At 37.8% G+C, this 9,614-nt stretch overlaps 1 protein-coding gene across 1 annotated transcript in view; it reads right to left on the bottom strand.

The window, feature by feature from the left end:
- The window catches only part of LOC148224854 (uncharacterized), an 88,372-nt gene that overhangs the window by 5,050 nt on the left and 73,708 nt on the right, over positions 1 to 9,614 (bottom strand). Inside the window, exon 6 of the transcript XR_015801558.1 lies at positions 2,016 to 2,192. The gene's annotated coding sequence lies outside the window, so the exon portion shown is untranslated. The remainder of the gene's footprint in view (positions 1 to 2,015; positions 2,193 to 9,614) is intronic.

The following is a 9,614-nucleotide window of genomic DNA, read 5'->3' on the forward strand; positions in this document are numbered from 1 at the left end:
GCCGATAAAATCTCCCCTCCTGACACCAAGGTGTGCCCTCCTTTCTGCCCTAAGGATCTTGAACTCTATCCTTTCATGGTTACTGCAACCAAGGTTGAACATTGCACACCAGCCCCTCTTGTTTGGTGAGAAGGAAGTCCAGTATAACACTTCTCCTTACTGGCTCCTCTATCACTTGGAGAAGGAACTCATCTCACATCATGTCATACAATAATACCACATCATATCAAACCAATCATCAGGGCTGCTTACAGCCCCTCTCAAGTAGTCTTGCACTTGACTGCTGCTGTTTGGTGCAGAGCACAAAATCTGTGATTCAATAATATGTATGCCTTACTTTTTTTTCCAGACATGGGGATTTTGGAATGCTAAATTTAGTGAGAAAATATCCAGATAAGGCTGACTGGACATTCTGACAATACAACCATCCATAGAACTAGTGTGGCTCTAGAAGACAATATTTAAGTCAAGCTGATAAGGAAGTAGCTTTGCAGTAGTTAAGATAAAATAACTGCAATAATTTTAAGATGAATGAAGACAAAATCCAAGAACCCAAAATTAATCCAGCTTTTTTGCTACCTTGAAGAACATTTACCATCTACAGAGGAAAAGAGTCTGTCCAAATATCTAGTCTGTACTTATCCAAATAACAACTGTCACCAAATCCCATGCCTGACTTGAGTCTATGAAATAATACTCAGTTGAAATAGAACTGAGTTCCTGCAAAAGCTGACCACAGTCCTCACAGATACTTCTGAGTATATGAGCTAATACCTTTAATATGTGCTTCTCTATCTGCATTAAAGAAGTGATAACACATCTGATATCTTATTAGGTTGTTGTCTTAGAGACAGGTCAATCAGTATAGAAAAAAATGATCCCACATCTCTCAGAACATAATCAGGTTATTATTTAAATAAAGTAAAAAAAAGTTGTTTTGCATAAACATGGGGAAGGATACAAAACAAAATGAAAATATAGCTGGAGGGATGCTGGTTTTAATCAGGTAAAGACTGGCTGTTTGAACAAAGGGAGATGAACATAGGAGAAAATTATGACAGCTGACAAATTAGTACAATTCAAAAGCTGCTCTCTAAGTTAATTTTTTTCCTTCTCCCTGGGTTTTTAATGCAGCATGAAAACATCCCCCAACAAAACAACAAAAATAACCACAAATCAAAGCACATTAAATGAATGTGAGGAAGCCAGATCTTCCAGGCTGTTTAGAACATACTGAACTTTAATCATAGCCATTATTGCAGAAGTAACAAGTCTTTATTATCAAAACAGTTTTCTCTTTTGACAAAATTCTTCTCTCTTTCCCTTTTATTTTTTTTTGATAAATATATATATTATTTGAATAACAACTGCAGATGAAATATTCACATCACCTATACTAAAAACAAGGTCTTTTCATTTCAGTGAATGTTATGCTCTGCCTTTACAGAGCAAAATTCGCTCTAAATATTATGATTATAGCTTAAGGTTTCTCCTAAGCATTCTCTCTTTGTCTCACCCATCTATTACACCATGCTTCTGTTGTGCATTGGAAAACTGCAATTTGCTTGTTTGCCTTTTTCATTTTAATTTAATCTACCCTCCATCACCACACTAGAGCACAAATGAGAAAAGTGCTGCCAGAGAAGACATCGTAGTTATGACTGCATGATTAATTTTTTAACTGAAACAACTGAGAATAAAAAGAAAATCAAAGCAGTTTAAATGAAGTGTCTCAAATAAACATTTAATTTGGAAGATGAAAGAGAGGTGTATACAGAGTCTCAAAACCAGCACTGGGAAAATTCACATGAAAGAAACTTGAGAAAACTATTTATAGAAAAAAATATATAAATCCTGAAATCCTGCAAATAACTAACAGATAAATCAAGACTATCATGCAATTAGCTCATAATTGCAGTAATATTTTTTTTTTTTTTTTTTTTTATGTTGGGGAGTTGATTTTAATTTAAGGGAAGTAATGCTTTTGCTCTGGTCTGCTCCAGGTGACAACCTACCTGGATTATATGAAGCTGTTGGGGTTCCCAACATAAGCAAAACACAGAGCTGTTGGAGAGAGTCTGGAGGAGGCTGATGGAGATGATCATGCAACACCTCTTGTCTGCAGACAGGCTGAGAGAGTTGGGGATGTTCAGTCTGGAGAGAAGGCAGCTCTAACAAGGCCTTGCCATCACCTTCCAGGAAAAACAGAGAGAGACTTTTTACAAGGGCAGGTAGGGACTGGACATTGAGTTTGAACTGAAGGAGAGTAGGTTTTAATCAGACATAAGGAAGAAATTCTTTGCTGTGAGGGTGGTGAGGCATTGGAATAAGTTTCCAAGAGAAGTTGTGAATTCCCTGACCCTGGGAGAGGTCAAGACCAGGTTGGATGGGGCTCTGAGCAACCTGGTCTAGTGGAAGATATTTCTGCTCATGGAGGTGGGGGGGATTGGAATTAGACAATCTTTAAGGTTTCTTCAAACCCAATCCATTCTATGATTATATTATTCTATGTATTGTTTTTCCAAATTCAGAACACTTTGAACTGTATTTATTGAGTGATATTGGAGCTTGATTATATAATATGAACATAAGAAAATTTTAAAAAACCTAAACCAAAACAGAAACAACAAAAAATTTTGAAGAAATGTATTTAGAACTTATTTCCACAGTGCCAAACAGTTTATATTTTATGTCAGCATGACAGATCTCTAACCTTTGGGCAGGTTTCCATTGATCTATGCTGTACATTAGTTTACACGGAAACAAAGTTATCTGCCAAACATTAAATAATGCAGTTAGGAGAAAAAAAAAATAATTAATTTTATAAAACAATCTTATGTATATATTTCCTAAAACAGTCACAAAAATCGTAGGATAAATGTTGGAGAAAATACATGTCTCATGATGTGGAACCCTCATGTCATAAGATAATGAATTTGTTTCTAGAAATGCTAGCATAGAATTTGTCACATTGTATTTTTATGGCCCACTGCTATAGAGTAGTGCAACATAAAGTGCACCGTGCTAACTCTATCAACTCCTGAAAAAAATGGTAATGAACAGAAATGTTTTATTAGCTATCTGTTACCCTGTACTAACAGAAATATACTTTTTATTAATGACTGACCATGAAGCCAGTTTATTTCTTCCCTCATATTTTATTACTATTGCTTTTAAGGGTTTACTTGCCACAATTCTTCATTATCTCACATGTTGTGATCGTAAACTTCAACGTTTTTTGTCAGTTCCAATGTCTTCATCATTCTCTATTACTTCTTCTAATTCATAAAAGTTATCTTCAGTTCCATCTATGGGATTTGAAAAATAGCCTTTCTTATATAATTTGTCTAATGTCTTCCTTTTAATCCAATGACAAAACTATTTGGCACAAGGCACTTTCATTTCCCTTGAAGAGGTTAAAGCACGACCTGATGCCACAATCCATTTTGACTATAAAAACAGAATGATATATTGTATAAAGGATCTGTAGCATCTTTCCTCCCAGTGTGACAAGATCATAGTTCCCTTCCCTAGCAGCTATCTTCACTGCTGACAACAGATAATCTTTGAATGCTTCTAGGACAAGCATTCCTGTTTCTCTTAGTAGCAGACGTATCCTACCCCAAATGATATTCAGGCAATCCTTCACTAAATTTGTAGATATTCATCCTGGGTTTGACACTCAACAACTATTCCAGTAGGCAGCTGTTCCTTTGGCATTGTTTTATGTATCAAGAACACATAAGGCGGTAATTTTATACCATCTGTTGACACTGCCAATGATAAAACAGTGTGCATTTCTTTTCTGCCTTTTTACTAAAATGGATTTTATGCCTTCTGTTTCAACAATGTAACTTGATGTTTCAACTGCATTATCCATTTGACTAAGCACATAGCCATGATCTTTACATTATTCTTGGAATGCAATGAGGTTTTTAGTGAGGTCAGAAAGTAGGTGGTGCTTAAGTACAGATCTCTCCCAAAGGTAAAAAGATTTGAAACCACATCATTCCTATTCCTCTCTACTATCATTTGCTTTCTTGCTCTGAAATATTTTCTGATTATGGTATTTCTTGATCTTTCAGGTTAATGATTTTCCATGTAACTGGGAGTCATCTTCTGTTTGAATATTTATAAATACCACAAGTCATGGAATTGCAGAATCATTCAGATTGAAAATTTGTATCTAGTCCATCCTCCTACTGAAAATATGGCTACCACTAAATTCAGATCAGATTTTTCTTCTGTCTGTTAAAAACATTCTTTTTTTGACGGGTCAACTGAATGATTTCTGAATAATTAGCAGATTAAAACTTCATGTTTCCATTTTCATCTCTATGTCACTCTTTTTTTCTATTTCCTCTCTTTCTCACCATTATTAGTCTGTTGGGTTTGATGGTTCAGGTTTCTATTTATGGATGGGGGTCTTTTGCTGTTTTTCTTTTTGTTTTGGTTTTTTTTTTCTGTTTTTCATTTTCTTTCGTATGAACTACCATGACTATAATATTTGAAACGTAATTTTTCCTTATACCTTTTTGAAATCAGGTGTGTCACCTCCAAATCCTTTTTCATTTTATAATTAATAGCAGAATTAAAAAAAAACCCTCATAAAGCGACCAAAATTATCATGAGCTGAGCAATTCTGTAAGTAGGAAAGAGAAACAGTATCAATCAAACACTGCTCTTGATTGTGTCATTACTCAGTTTCAGGAAAATTCATCCTCCTTTTAGGAGAACAGATTCTGATGGAAGGTAGAGCTGGGAGGACATCTTGTCCATAGAGCAAGGAAATTTACCAGCTCTTTAGTCTGTCAAGGATATAGTTCCAGAATAATACAGAGTTTCCATGGCAGAGTAGATGAGACTTTCTGATTTAGAAAATGGAATTTAATCTTTTTCATGACAGGGATTTCCAGAACAATGACTAGATTCTAGTGAGAGAAGAAAACTGCAACCTCTTCTAGTTCCTGTCTTTGAAAGACTCTTCACTTTGAAAGACACTGACAAATGAAGAAAATAGAGTGTTTAAAACAAACAAAGAAGCTGCTTTTAAATGTCATTGCTACCTTATGGAATTTTTCTCTTTCTCTGAGAATGTAAGTGTATCCTACACCTTGAAAATGGGTTGATGCAACACTCTAGTTACATCAATCCCATCATGTCCCAGTATGCCCACCCTGAGGATCTTGTAAAACTAATAAATCCTTCCAAGCTAAGGAATACCCTCTTCCAAAATATCTCATCATAGAGACTTTGGATAGCTCTATACTACGTGCAAATTCTCTTTCAATCTCTCCTCAGTAGTGTAAAAAAAAAAATCCATGGAAATTTCAAGTACACAAGGACCTAGAACAAATTCTTGAATGAGAATCAAAAATGCATTTGGTGAATTTTAACTAAATGGAGCAGTATGCAAAATAACTGATTATCATTCCTATCAGACTAGGAGATGACCTTGCAAAGATTTTGTAAAAATTCAGTTACTCCTCTTTCAGGATAAAGACAAGTTCATCAGATTCTGCTCAATTTAAATGAAGAAATAATTTAACATGTTTGGAGTGATACCGACTAAGTATCACCCAACAATAATGGTGCTTGCAATGTGTCCAAAGCACTACTGATTCTTCTTGATCTGCCTCTTTCTGTCTAAGACTTTGGCCCCAGGTTTGTGTGAACACTATCAGAAATCAGAAATCATACTTCTTCACAGAATTAAGATATATTCAGTTACAGCTGGCCATCATAGCCTTATGTTTAAGACAGTAGCACTGACCATTATCCCTGGGTTTTTTCCTCGCTTAAAGAACAACCTTTATCACTCAACTCAGTAGGCAATAGAATCTCTGATCACCAACTTCATTTCACGCAGTGAAAAACTGGAGATGTGTATCTTCAGTTTTATGAAAAAAGGTTATTTTTCACAATATAGTGACAAAACATGAGAGAGAAAAATAATTACATCTTCTTCTTTATGAAGTCCCAACTCCTGTTGTCAAAGGTAAGCAGACAAGGACAAGTACATCTCAGAAGATGTCAAGAGAAAAACAGCATGACCAAATAGGCTGCTGTAATAAAAGAGAATAAAGAAAAGTGATTATGCTGCTTCCCACTGAGAGAAGCACATTCCTTAGCAACCATGAATTGTTCAGCTAGCAACAGCATGGAAGTACTGTAAGACACAGAGCAAAACTGTAAACTATGTGGAAAATGCACTGAATGGCCTGGGCTCAAAGGGCAGGGTCAATGGTTTGAAGTATAGCTGGTAGTCAGTCACTTGCAGTGCCCTCAGGGTTAATGGAATAAACCTGTGCAACAGTACATCTAGAGTGGGAGCTGCACAGAAAGCCATTCTGCAGAAAATAGCATTGGGGTCCTGCTGTACAACCAGTTGAATAGAAGTATGGACCATGCAGCAAATTGCATACTGGGCTGTACCACTGAGAATATAGACAGCAGATTGAGTGGTTATTCCAATCAATGCAGCACTTTTGAGAATCCATATGGAGCACTGTGTCCCTTTTGGGGCCTAGCCTGCGTGAGAAAGATATCAGCAAACAGGAGGAAGTCTGATGGAGAGAGTCTCAGATCTTTAGAGAGCTGGAGGTCCTCATTTGTAATGAGAAATTGACACAAATGGATTTTTCGAACTTAAGAGGAGAAAGTTACAGCAGGATCTTACACTGCCTACAAATGTCTAATGGGAAGTAGATGCAAAAGAAGAAAAGCAACAGATACAAGTTCCAGAAAGAAAAAACACAGTCAGATATTAAGATATATATTCATTTTTAAAAGTATGGTAGTTAGCCAAGTATGGTAAAAGAGTTTCACAGAAGTTGTGGAATACCTATACTCAGTTGCATCAATTCAAAATTCAAGTGGACAGCAGAGTGAGTAACTTGATCTAATTCTGAAGCTTGAACTAACTTCAAAATTGTCCCTATGGAGTTGGACACGTCCATATGCCCCTTCCAAGGTATATAATTTTGCTGCTTCTCTTGTAACAACTGAAAAAACTGAGGTATTAAGTGAAATTATACACACTTGCAAGTAGAAAAGGCAATCACTCTTTATGAAAGGAATTCTTGGTAGCTAGAAATCTGTCATTCCCTCAGTATATCTCTGTAGTGGGTTGACCCATGCTGGACCCACCAAAAGCCTTTCTATTGTTCCCCTTCTCAGCAGGACAGGGAAGAAACTTATAACAAACGTTCATGAGTTGAGATAAAGGTCAGGAAAGGTCACACACCGAATACCATCATGGGCAAAACAGATTCAAACTGAGAAAAATAAGTGAATTCATTACTGTGTTGGAGTGACTGTATGATGCCTATATCCCCAAATAGTCTGTTCTGTTGGTGTTTAATATTAAATTCTGCAACTTTAAGACTGGTTCCAGGAGTGAAGAGGGGGAAGAAGAAATGCAGAGTTTGTTATCAGAGACTGCTCGGGCTCCCCCACATTCCTGCACTCGGACTGTGTTGTCTGCGGTGGACAGAGAGAGAGAGCTCTCCTTTGCTCTTGGTTAGTTTTCTGGCTAGCTGAGGCAGAAAAGCCCCCTGGATTTTTTTTTTTCCTTTTTCTGTTTTCCTGGAACTGTTTGAACCTGCTCTGGACTGAAAACCCAGCAGAGCACCGGGAGCTCACACCTGTGGCCCCCCGGGCCTGGCCTGGGCCTGGGCATTCCTCAGCACAGGAGGGACTGAGAGCAGAGTGAGCCGGGCAGCCACGGAGAGAACTCTTCTAAATCTGCCATCTCTTCAGAACGGCAAAAGGTTTTGCTGTTTGATATTGTTCATTTTTGTGCTGGAAAGTGTGTTGCCTGTTAAACAAACAGTTTTTCTTTTTTCCACTTCTCTTCAATTTTTTTTCTCTTTTTTTTTTTTTTCTCCCTGGAGTCGACTGGGGGAGAGACTGCTTGGAATCTTTTCTTTTTTTCCTAAAAGGACCTCATTCAGAAGTTTCCTCCCAAATTTGTCCTAAACTAGGACAATTACTAACCAAAAGCAGAGAAGGATAATGAGAAATAAAATAATTCTTAAAAGCAACTTTACCCTACCCCTCCCTCTTACCCAGGTTCTATCTTCTTCCCCAACAGCAATGGGAATGAGGATTAAAATAATTTCATCACATGTTGCTTCTACTACTGTTCAAGGTACAGTCCTTGCCCCACTCCAGTGTGGGATTCCTCCCACAGCACACAGTCCTCCACAAACTTTTCCAGCATGAGTCCATCCCATGGGCAGCAGCTCTCCCCATACTGCCAGCATAGTTCACTTTTCCATGGGGTGCAATCTTTCAGGCACAGCCTGCTCCAGGATGGGTCCCCCACAAGGTCACAAGTATTGTCAAGAAATTTGCTCTAGTGTGGGCTCCTCTCTTAACAGGTCTTCAGGTGCCTGACAGGAGCCTTCTCCAGCACAGGCTTCTCACAGGTTCAGTGCCTTCTTTGGGAAGCCAATTGCTCCAGCAAGGCTCTCCTCCATGGGCTGCAGTGCCACAGATGCTTCACCACGGTCGTCACCACAGGCTTCAGAGGAATCTCATCTCCAGCACCTGGAGCACCTCCTCTCCCTCCTTCTTCACTGACCTTGGTGTCTGCAGAGCTGCTCTTCTCACGTATTCACAATCCACTCTTCTCTGACCACCATTAAAACTGCACTATATCTTTTCCTCCTTCTTAAATATGTTATCACAGAGGTGTTACTATCATTCCTGATTGGCTCAGCCTTGGCCAGCAGCAGGTCTTGGCTTTGTCTGGCATGGGGGAAGAAGCTTCTTGCAGCTTCTCACAGAATGATTCAAGACTGGAGCAGGCAGGCAGTGTGGCAAGTTACCAGGAATGATTAAGAGATGTTCTCTTTGAATTTACCTTATTACCAGACACGAGAGCTGTTGAAAATCTGAGGTCAGAAATAAGCAACATGCAGGATGATTGATTTTGCTGGTGATGGCATGGGAGATAACAGCTAAGCATACACATACTTTTAAAAATTGTCAACCAAATTTGTGGAATATATGTGAAGAATACCATTTGATTTTCTTCATTATCCAAAACTTGTCTCTAATGAAAGCCTTATGAACACCAGAGATCAGATCTTAAGTTACACAGATTGGTGATGATGGTGGGAATCAATGACAGAATTTGATGTAACCTGTAAATGTAAGAAGTTTCCCAGTCTTTCACCATAGATTTGAATTTTTCACTTTAAACTTGTAATAGGTTGTAACAGCTGAAAAGAGATTAAAGCAAGGCTTTGCATTGAGTTCCTTTACTCAATTTCATTTTATGTTAAAGCTCAAAGAAGGCTTCAGGGGTGGGGAGAAAGTGTAGGCGGAAAAAAGATTAAAAAGGGATAAAAGACAAAATGAAGGAAAAAAAAGAAAAATGAAGTCTTTGAAAGAAACTTTCTAAAATCCAAGCTCTTATGACAGGAGTATAATTTTGAGAGTCTCTGGGAATACATCAGAATTCATAAAAGCAGGGTTTCCATTTGCAACCCTGTTATTCTAGTACAAACATTTACCACTCCAGTTGAGTTGCTGAAGGCAGATTACAAAGATGAATTATTTCTCTCTCTTATTTTTTTTCCCTGATAACTTTTGATCCATGTAAA

This window comes from Sturnus vulgaris, chromosome 2 (assembly GCF_052056855.1).
Source record: "Sturnus vulgaris isolate bStuVul1 chromosome 2, bStuVul1.hap1, whole genome shotgun sequence".
NCBI lineage: Eukaryota > Metazoa > Chordata > Aves > Passeriformes > Sturnidae > Sturnus > Sturnus vulgaris.